Raw genomic sequence first — 11,785 nt, forward strand, 5'->3', positions numbered from 1 at the left:
TGGAATGGCCACGTAAAATGATAGGGCCCCATACAATAAATGTGTCTTAATTTGATGAATTACATGAAGGCAATAAAGGCCAAGTACATCTCACATCTGGCATGTAATAAGCAGCAAGCAATCCATTCAGGGGGTGATGCACACTGCTGTTGTGACTCTAGGCTACACAGCACAAAAAAGGCATTTCTCTTCTAATAAATGCTCATTAATACTCTAGTTCCTATGAATACCGTCCAGGGTACACTTTGTAAAAGTGTAATTAAAATATTAAATGTCCTAATTTCTCTAGTCATCCAAAGTATCATAATTTTTCATGTAAAAATACTTATCATGACCAATAAAATGATGGGATGCATTCTTGAAGCACTTAGCGCCATCGGAGGCCTTACAGCCCCACCAATCAGAACATCAACCTCTGTATGGAGACTGCTGTACTCAGCACTCTGCAAGGCACGAGGTTTGGCTGACACTTTGTAAGGCGACTTTAGTATGATCTAATTCACACCATAACGCCATTATATGGCACATTCTGCAGTTACCTTAAAGTGATTTGCCAAGAGTTTAGTGTGTCTGAATGACTGAAATCTTTCCGTTGACTATTTCTCAAGGTTTCTTCAGGACATTAGAACATGATGGAGGTTTTTTTATTCAGGTGGCTCTTTACCAACTGGTTATGAAATTGGATCAGCTGGAAGCAAGAACAGATGGGGTTAGCAGCAGATGGAGAGCCCATGTAGGAGATGCAGAATCACTCTGACAAAATCAATCATGGCAAGGGAGCAAGTTTCAGTTTGGTTAAAGAAAATGAACTGAAGTAGACAATTGAATTACTGGGTCATAAATATGGGCTCACACTTTAGAACCACTCCTGATTAAGTGTCAATAAGACAGATGAGCTAACGATGCAGAATTAGAAGTCTTAAAATGTCGTGTCTGTCTGTGTTCATTGTAGCTCTCATTATTTAGTACGTACTATGCACCAGGCACCTCACATACATGCCTCTTTCCAGCCTCCCAAACATCCTATGAGACAGATGCCCCATGTTACAAATGGCAAACTGAAAGTGTTAATTAAGTAAATTGATCAAAGTCATAGGACTACACAGGAGAACTAGGAACAGGACTTGACTGTCTCAGTGGAAAAACTTCCACAAATTGATCACTCTGCTACATGGACCCTCCAGGGTTAAACAGTATGCATGCAATAGTTACAGGATCAAATGTCTATTTTTAGGACTTCCAAGGTGCTTTCCACGAGCACAGTTGGAAGTAGTCTATGATGGGTGGAACATGGGCTGGGATGCCTGCCTCAATCCTTATGGGACAAGGAGAACAGCTGGGAAGCCTCATGGTTGGTCACAGTGGAGTAGAGGGTCACCAGAAATGCATTCTGGGCTGTGGTGCATCACAGTCTCATACCTGCCCCAACCCCAGCAAGTCTCACACAATCCTGAAGCCATATTGATCCAGTAATAGATTGCCACAGTAACCTTAGGTCAGAAGGGTCCCATTCTAATCCAGACCCACTCCTATAGCTATTACTTCAACAAATATATGAATCGAAGATTATGAGAGGCTTGAGGTTCCTACCATTTAAAATATATATTTTATTAATTCTTTGGGAACTTCATATAATGTATTTTGATCATATTTTCCCCTTTGCCCTACTCCTCCCAGATCCACCCTCACCCACCTACCCATCCAACTTCATGTTCATGTTTTGTCTCCATTGCCCGAATATTCTTGGGTGTGGAACCTGTCCTGGATTGTCATTGACCTGCCAATGGTCACATCCTTAAAAAAAACTAACTCTTGCTGTCCCAGCAGCTACCCAGAAGGTTTTTACAACAAAACCATAAACTAAGTTTATAAACAACAGAGAGAGATTAAGATCTCATGGTCCCTGAGGCTGGGCAGTAGAAGGTTAAGGAGGCTGGCAGATTCCTTAGTGAGGAACAGCTTTCTAGAACATCGATTTGTACCCCTACTAATAGTGTCCTCACACGGCAGAAGGGACAAGGGACAATGAGTCCTGACCAAGAATCTCCCCAAGTTCCCACCTCCTAACACCCAGGTAGTTTTGTCAACATATGAATTTGGTAGTGACACAAACATGCAGTTCACTGCACCGTCTTCAGAACTGTGTGCTAATTGAATAGGAGAAACCATTCTAATCCTAATAGTCTCTCTGCACTAACTTTGGAGTGGGAATGGGAAATAGAAGTCAACATTAATTGATTACCTACTATTTGCCAGGCACTGGGCAGACCATATAATTGGTTGGAAGAAAGAAAAATTAGTTGAAGCAACAGATGGAACCACATCTGCCAGGCGCCACACTCTTTACACATTACTTCCTTTCCTACAACATTATCTCACATTAGCAAGGTCCTGTTGGCTGCTAGGCTGTGTTTTCTCCTCAGCCAAATGCCCAAGAAGCAGGTACCCGTTATTTTTAAAAGCTCATTTTTTTAAAGAAACATAAAAAGAGACGAAAAATACATCCCCTTAAGTAAATTTCTTTCTCTGTCTTATTTTCCTGAAACCAAACAAAATCTTACTAATTCTATTACCAAAACCTTGCGCCCCATGAATAAATACAATTGGAATTTTCAAGTCTTCAAGAAGGTGGAAGACTTTGTAATAAGGAAGAGATTGTGTCATCTCTCCAGACTCAATTGTGCCTGGTAAATTGACAGCAAGTGCTTGTTGAATGTAAGCATGGATTAAAACCATGTGTGTTATATATTATAGATGTTACGTGAGTACCAAAATATCATTAGCAAACTCAGTGCTCCACAACAATATTATGAGGACATGAGGCATACATTTTAGTTTAAGGGAAAATTTATACTGAGACACTGAAGACAGTTTATATGCCACACACTGTGTTTTTAAAACAGTCTTGGGATGAGTATACAGCTGAGTGGCAGAGGATTGTGTGCTGGATGGCTTTAGTTATCAACTTGACACACTTTGGAAGAAGAAACTTCAACTGAGGCATTTCCTCCATCTGTTTGACCTATGGCAGGGTCTGTAAGGCATTTTCGGGATTGTGGAATGATACACTGTGGATGGTACCACCCCTGGGTAGGTGTCCTGGGTTGTATAAGAAATCAGCCTGAGCACGGGCCAGAAACGCAAACCAGTAAGCAGCATTCCTCCATGGTCTCTGCTTCAGTTCTTGCCTTGGCTTCCATCAAAGATCAACTGTGATGTGGAAACAAAAGCCAAATAAACCCTCCCTCTCCAAGTTAATTTTGGTCAGAAAACAGTCTTGGGATGAGTATACAGCTGAGTGGCAGAGGATTGTGTGCTGGATGGCTTTAGTTATCAACTTGACACACTTTGGAAGAAGAAACTTCAACTGAGGCATTTCCTCCATCTGTTTGACCTATGGCAGGGTCTGTAAGGCATTTTCGGGATTGTGGAATGATACACTGTGGATGGTACCACCCCTGGGTAGGTGTCCTGGGTTGTATAAGAAATCAGCCTGAGCACGGGCCAGAAACGCAAACCAGTAAGCAGCATTCCTCCATGGTCTCTGCTTCAGTTCTTGCCTTGGCTTCCATCAAAGATCAACTGTGATGTGGAAACAAAAGCCAAATAAACCCTCCCTCTCCAAGTTAATTTTGGTCAGTGTTTGATCACAGCAATAGAAAACTAACCAGGACAGCTTGCTTAGCATGCATGAAGCCCTGCCCTCTAGAACAACAGAATAAAAACACTTTCACGCAATCAAAGAACCACATCGTAGCCTTTAGTTAATTTTTGAATCTTTTACACATTTTGGTATTTCTGAAATTTGAATGCATCTTGAGCTCAATGATGTCTCAGAACCACTTTCAACCCCAAGGCAGCTGTAATGATGATGCTTATGTGCACATGAACATCACAACCTGGAGAATGCATATCAGCATCATCAAAAAACCCCAAGACAAAGATGGAGCTCTCCTAGTTTGCATAGGAACTGTTTTGACAGAGTACGGAAGAAAGAGTGCCTCTTGTGTTTGGCATCACCCTGAGGAAAAAGCACTCTAGTTCTGCACCATTGCCAAGTGGCTTAAGAACCCAGAACTTAAGCATTTCAGTTGCTACATAGATTTGTATCCTTGTCCCTTGGTGGCATAGAGACTTGTATTTAAATTTTGTTATGTTAGACTTTAGGTGATGAGAGTTATAACAAGTTCTTACCAGTCTACTTTTCAGGCCCAGAGCAGAGAAAGAAAGAACATTAATGACTGAGTCCAAAGGGATTCAAAGAGTCAGACTCAGCCAGGCTTCAGTGGCACATGCCTTTAATCCCAGCAGTCTAGAGAGGCAGGCAGATCTCTGTAAAATCAAGGCCAGCCTGGCCTACATAGTGAATTCCAGGCCAGCGAGGGCTACAGGAGACCATGTCTCAAAAGAACAAACAAAACAGCAAAGACCCTAAACGGAAGGAAGCCTGAGAAATATCTTAACCAATTTATTTCCCTTACATTTGATTTTATGTATGAATAATGATAACAGTTTTATGAATAATAAAGTCCAAATGAGTTCTTTCAATGAGTATAAAAATTTCAGCTGATACTGCTGTATTGAATCAAGTTATCAAGCAGTGTTTATCTTCTCAATTTTCCTCTTATAAAATATTTATAATTACTGGCATCATAGATATAATGTAAGAACATGTAGATATGACAAGTAAGCCTGGAGGAGATGGTGTATAAATTCAGAAATTAGCACCAGCATGTAGATCAGCAGACAGGGATTCTCACCTTGCGTGATGACCAATCTCAGTTGTCAACTTGACATACCAGGAAAGACGAAACCACAGTTGAACAATTTCCTCCATCAGTTGGCCCGTGGGCATGTTTGTAGCGCATTTGGTTGGCTGCTGATTGATGTAAGAGGGCCCAGCCCACTGTGGGCAGTATCATCCTCAGGGAGGAGCGCCTGAACTATGTTAAGAAAGTAGCTGAATGGGAGCTGGCGAGCAAGCCAGTTCGCAGGTTCCCCCATGGCTTCTGCTTTAAGCGCCTATCTTGAGTGCTTGACTTGGCGTCCCTGGATTGGACCTGCAAAATGAAATAACCCTTTCCTTTCCACACTGCTTTTGATCTGGTGTTGATCTCAGCAACACAATGCAAACTGGAGCAGTTTGGGTCAATAATCCAGAAGCCAAGAGACCTTGAGCAAATCACTTCATCTCTCCCAGTGTGGAACTCTTTTGGATGATTTCTAGGTACTAGGGAAGTTTTACATAAGGACTCAAACTGCATCAGTGAAGGAAGTAGAATCCATTCTAGATATTGTAAAGAAGAAAGCACTTAATGAAAGGTCCTAATGAAGGGTGAACACTAGAGTAAAGTAAGGAGGGTCACCCATGATCTGTTAGCTTCTTTCCTGGCTGCCAGAGTTAGACACTGCTTCTGTTCTCAAAGGACCAGACTGAAAGAAACCTTCACTGAGGTCATGGCTGCCTACAGTAGTCATTGGCCGGCTTCCAGAGGATATTAAAAACCCTGCATTCCTCCTAACCCTGCAGACCTCTCCTGGTTGTGCAACTCTTTTCCACATTAAATTTCTTACCCGGAGCTTCTTATTGGTGAAATCTAAAATGGAGCTCTGAGAGCAGGGGAGTCCCATGTCGCCAACCCAGCTCTGAAAAGAGGGAAGGGAAGCTGAGCTCCACAGGCAAATATCTGGTCCTTCGGCTATGAAGATAAGGACTATGACGGTAGTGCAGGTGACGAAGAGACAAGGGACAGTGTGACGGCAGAAGTCCTGGAGAAGAAAGTGACCACCTGAAAGATGCTTCAAAGGGAGAATGGAAAGATGAGATGTCTTAGTTTTCTTTATTATCGTGTCAGGTTGATACAGTCCATAAATCAAGTCCCTTGTCTTCTCTACCATCACACCCCACCCCATCTTTCCTGCAACAGGGAACAATCCCCTGCCCCCTCATAGTGCAAAAATAATGATTTGCTGGCTGAAGCCCCATGAATCAGCCTGTGCACTGAACACCTTTTATTGTTTGGGAACGTGGCTAAATTTTTCCCTAACTGCTTTAAAAGTGATTTCCATTTAGAGCTAGGTGGAACCAATTCCTGCTGTGGGTTAAATCTTCTTTTTCTTTTCCTATGGGCAGGATTTCATATAAAAAGACCATTGTTCCTTTGTTCCTTTCTGTGATGCATTTTGTGTTGGGGTCTATGAAAGAAGCTATCTAAAAATACATTCAGTGTTGTAAAAATATCGTCATTCTACCAGAATTCAACTTTTTAATGGCTGTCTTTCTTCTCCCTTTATGTCCCCTATTCAATTATTTCTTTCCCTTTGCTACATCGCCACATTTGTGTTTCTGGGGCCTTCACAGATACCTACATCGACCATATAGATCCATCTCTCTCCTTTGGGATCCTCATTAAACTCCTGCAGAGTTTGGTAACTGCATGAACTCAACCCCAGATACAAGTAGAAGAGATTCACTTTTAACAAAAACCCAGCATTACCAGTTGAATGACATGGTTGGGATTCTATTTTTTTACAACAGATAAATGTAAGGGACCTCCTGCATAACCTTTTTTGGATCTGTACTAGACAATGTTACAAAACCTTGCTTGATAATAATGCTACTGTCAGGTTAGTATAAGTTTTAGCTTTTCTCAATAGCGGGGAAGTAGTAGGTATTGGACTGTACAGAGCTGCTGGTTTTCATTACAGCCCAGCTGAATCAGAACCTTCTCTTCTCTCTGTTGACTCACACTGGCTTTTAACAAATTCACATTTCTTAAACTGTGACTATCAACTCAATACCTTGTTAGAAATAAACAACATGGATATTGGCTTCGGTTTTGTTCCCTGAAAAGATGTGTCCAGCTTCTAACCCCTGGTATCTGTGAATGTGAACCACTTTCAGAGTAGGGTCTTTGAATTTAATGAGATTAAGGATGTCAACATGAGCTGCTCTAGATTGAAATTATGCATTAAATTCAATAACTGGTCTCTAGGGAAAGGAGGGGGAGATTTGAGATGCAGACAATACAGCTGCGGGCCAAGGACCCACAGGAATGGGAAAGGGACACTGAAGCTCAGCTGCCACAAGCCAGAGAAAGAATCCAGGGGATCTGTCCCTTTAGAGCCTCCAGAGGGAGCAAGACTCTGTTGATAGCTGGATGTTAGGTTTCCAGTCTGAAGACTTGGAGAAAGTAAATTTTGCTGCCTTCAGCCATCAGGCTCTAGTAATTTGTTATAGCAGCCCCAGAGAACCAACGCAATTAAGAAAGTGTCTGATCTCTAAAGCAATCTAAGAAGGAATTTGGTGTGTCCACAGTTATTATTTTATTAAAAATATATATATACCTCAAAGAACAGACACCACTTTGAAGTTTTGGATGAGGAAAACCTATGCAAGTAACAGCTGACATTGATGGTTTTAGCCTTAAAAACCATTTACATGTTTAGCATTGTGTCAAGCGTCCTTCCTCCTCCCAGCCCCATTTCCCAAGCTTCCCCTCCTGCTGCATTTCAGCCACTCTTGTTTCTCCTGGGCCCTAACACACACTGCTCCACCCCATCTCGGCCTGTAAGTGTTCATTTGCTCTGCTAGGGACTGGCCTACCCCTCCCATACCTCTTCTTAGGTTTGAAATCAGTTTCAGAAGCCACTGCTCTCTGGGGACCCCTGCTGGCCCTTGGGATCGTCGTCCCCTGTCATAAATCCTGCCGGAATACACCTATTCCCTTACAGGGATGATCACTGTGTCTACCTCTGTCTCTACTCCGGATTGCCTGTCCTTCCCACAGGACTGTAGCCCATGAATGCAGGCAGAGGACCAGTGCTAGCCTGACACCCCGCGGAGAGCTAGCACTGCAATTATTTGGTAAACGAAGGAATTGTAGTATTTAAACATGGGTGGAGCTATGTTTCATTTTTCACTCTTAAAATCAGTGCATAACCTTAACTCCAAAATTAATTTACTGCAGCATGGCCTTAATTTTCCTCCTGTAAATTCTTAAATAAATGAAAGTCCTACTCTGACCCAAAGGCACTTCATGAATAAGTAGGCATAGCTGAACGGACTCGGGCGTGTTCCTTTTCACCTGGCCATTAACCTTCATGGATAGGCCAGTTCACCCTAGGAATCTTATTCATTTGTGTAATCAATTAGTGTTTGTAATAGGCTACAAAGGTTATATGCTAGCGTATGCTTCAGTCTAGAGAGGAGGAAAATATAAAAAGCATACAACCTGTGCTGTGAATGTGACTCGGGGGCCAAGCGGGAAGTAATGAACAGCAGAGGCAAATCCCTGGGAGACCAAGCAGTGTTAAAGGGCATTTCCCAAGGCAGTGAAGTAACTCTTGAGCTGAGTCCTAGTGTCAGTATGAAAAACTGGGTGAGTAGAAGCATCGAGGCTGGTCCAGGTCAGAGTTTCTGAACCTGAAATTGTAGATGGGCCATTTTTTTATTGGGCGGAGTGAGCGTGGGGGCGGGGCGGGACGGGACTATATTGTGTGTGTTAGAATTTTTCTGCATCCCTGATCTCTGTCTATGAGGTCCTGTGTGATGACTAAAATGTTGCCTGACATTCCCAGATGTCCCTGGAGGACCCCATCACCCCTATGAGAGCCACTATCAGGGATCCAGAAGAAAGCTTCTCTGCACTGGGATCCGAGGAGCAACCCCAGGTCTATGTGGCTCAAGTGGGGGGTGATCAGGAGCCACGGATGGTGATGGAGGGGAAGGAAGCACATTATCATCTTGCACACAGTGTTGTGTGTTTAGCCAAGGACTTTGAACCTCATTCTGAATGTTCGTAGGATGGAATTCTGGGATTTTAGAGAGGAAAGGGGCATGGGGAAACTTGTATTTAAGTCACTAGTCCCACAGGAAAGAACAGGATCAGAGTCAACTGGAATGGGTAGGACCTTGCAGAGCTGTGATGAGTGAGGATCAAGGGAAAACACAGATGTAAGGGATGTTCGTACCAAGTCGCACAGGTATGTCCAGGATGGTATCTTGGTTCTGGGCTTGGGTAATCAGAGAGCATTGTAAACACTCTCCAGTACCCAGTTGTAAATTAACCATACAACTGTGGGGAAATTATCAGAAACTTACATTCCAAACAATTACCTGTATAGTTCTTTTAAGCGAAACGTAGAGGAACTCATGATACCACAAATAAAAAAGCTGGTAAAAATAGCACTATCTAAAGCTTCAAATTCAATTAAGTCTTCAACAAAGATTCCTTGAGCAATCTATAGGAAAACCACTAGCTATAAAAGTAATCAATATAATAGAAAACCTCAGTAAATCCACCACCACCATCCCTGCCATCCCCGCTGTCAGCAATGGGGGAAGCAGAACAAGGCAGAGGCAAACTGAAGAATCGAGGCCAATCTTGTTGTCTGATTGTCCAGAAAATTGTCTCATTTCTTTGCTTTGCTCTCTGAGTGTCTATAATAATAGCAGGGTAAGCCGCGTGTCTGGATCTTTGGCGATAATGAGAGCGGTAACTGCCAGCGCTTCGTAGGACTTCTATTTTTGTTCCTAACTTTTACATGAACTTTATTGAGAATTTCATACATGCCTATAAGGTGTTTTGATCAAATCCATGCCCACTCCCTCCCTTCTAACACCTCCCATATCTCCCCATCACTTTTTTCTTTTTCTTTTTTTTCTTTTTCTTTTTTCATTTAGGCTTTTGGGTACTCCAACATCCCCCCCTCTGAAGAGGTAACCCTAAAATCTTTTAAGGATTAGGTATAAGCTCCCAAATACTTTTGACATTTTTAGCCTTCAGAACAGAGTATGTTGCTAAGAGGCCCAAGGACATTGTGACTTTTAGCCAAGAAATTGGCTACTTTTCTTTGGGGTCTTTTTACCCTAACTGCCTACCCAAGTCCTACCTCCTATTCTTGGGTAACCCCTTCAGAGCCATCCTCTGAAGGGGTTACCCAAATTGTCAATAGGGAATCAGGACACAGACCACTCTAGCTTCTTCCATGCTGAACAGGGACACAGGGTGAGGCAATTGGAGCACCCCTTCAGTAGGTCTATCTAAAAGACTCCCAATTTGCATTACCCTTATCTCTAAGGGGAAAATAAAGTCCTTGAATCCTGAATAGGAGATGTGAAGGAGAAGTAAAGGCAAGAGTAATTAACATTACAAGTTATAGACTGGGAACTAGAAAAAAGTCAGAACAGGGCAATTTTCAAATGTTCATATGAGAGTCCATTGGAGTTTCTTGACAAGGGCTTCCAAAAGCATCCCTCTATTGGGTTCCTCCTCATTTTTCTTTTGTCTTCCAAGGCTGGACTCTAGAGTTATGGATTCAGGATTTGCTTTCAGGTATTTTGATAGCTGTTGGAGTGGATAGAATCAGCGTCAGTTCCCTCTCGAAGGACTTCTGTTTTCATTCAAGCATCTGTCAGTGTGTGCGGCAAGTCCTTCATGGGAGAACTGACCAGAGTTAATGTCATAAGCACATGAGATAAGCAAAAAAGATGGGGACCAGGATGTCAGTCACAAGGAGCCACACCAGTGGCTGGAGCTAGGCCAGGTGCAAAGCAATTAAGGATTCAAGCACAGCATCGTTTTCTTGGATTCTGTTTGGCTGAGTTCTACACAGGCCTTGTTCCTGCACCTCAGGAACACAGGCTGTGGACGGGACTGCCAGGGAGCCCTCTGAGGCACCCAGGTTTGGACAAGGAGAGTGCTTGAACAAGTCCCAGATAGAAATAATTTAAATCTAAGCAAGAACTTTTCAATGCATGTGAAGTTTTGAAGAATTTAAAAAGTACTCCGTTATAATATGAGATCTCAGTAGGGTCTCTATGAGTTAAAAATTATATTTTTAAGTATTTGGTTTCAATGACATTAAAAAGTAGAAATGCTGCTAATCCGTAGAATGATATGTACTCTGAGAAATCAACAAACTTAAAAATCATTGACACTGGGAATGGAGAGATGGCTCAGAAGTTAAGAACACTGGCTGTTCTTGCAAAGGATCAAGATTCAGTTCCCAGCACCCACATGTCAGCTAACAACCCTCTGTAACTCTAACTCCAGTTCCAGAAGATCCAACGCCCTTTTCTGACCTCTGAGAGAACCTGCACTCACATGCCATAAAACCACACAGACACAAACACACAGAGAGACAGAATTAAAACAAATCAAATCTTTAAAAAAATCACCCAAACAAATATATGAGACACATAGCATAATCCCCACTGATAAAACAGAATACTTATTTCTACAGGTTATACATTAATGTGTTACATTCATTTAACAACTTTTGTTCCTGTACTCAGCCATGAGAAAAAGTGAAACAGAAAAATTCCAATAATTTAAAAATTACTTCTGTGTTTACACTTACATATTTCTGTTCCATTTCAAGTAATTTTTCTGCTGATATTTGATTGTGTGGATTCTAAAATAGTAAGAAAATATAACTGAAAATATAATTTCTCAAAACAGTTTCAAATTATAGAAACAGAGAAAGCTTAAGTACTCAGGAACAAACAAACCATAGAATTTAAAGTTTATGGTTCATACACAAAAGATCACACCTTTAATGAATAATTGCATTCTTGCCAATTCAGGAAGAATTTTAATTTTGTCTTTTATTTCAGAAACAGTGCAATCAGATTCAAAAGAACCCAACCATGTGAGCGACTGTGAATCACAACAGTCCTACCGGCCTCCAGCAAAACCCTCCGAAAAGTATTAAATCAGGATGATAATTGTTCAGTAAAATTTCTCCTAGAAGTCTACTAAATATGATTGATTTAATATAT

Source organism: Nannospalax galili, unplaced genomic scaffold (genome assembly GCF_000622305.1).
Source record: "Nannospalax galili isolate Female #2095 unplaced genomic scaffold, S.galili_v1.0 scaffold234, whole genome shotgun sequence".
Lineage (NCBI taxonomy): Eukaryota > Metazoa > Chordata > Mammalia > Rodentia > Spalacidae > Nannospalax > Nannospalax galili.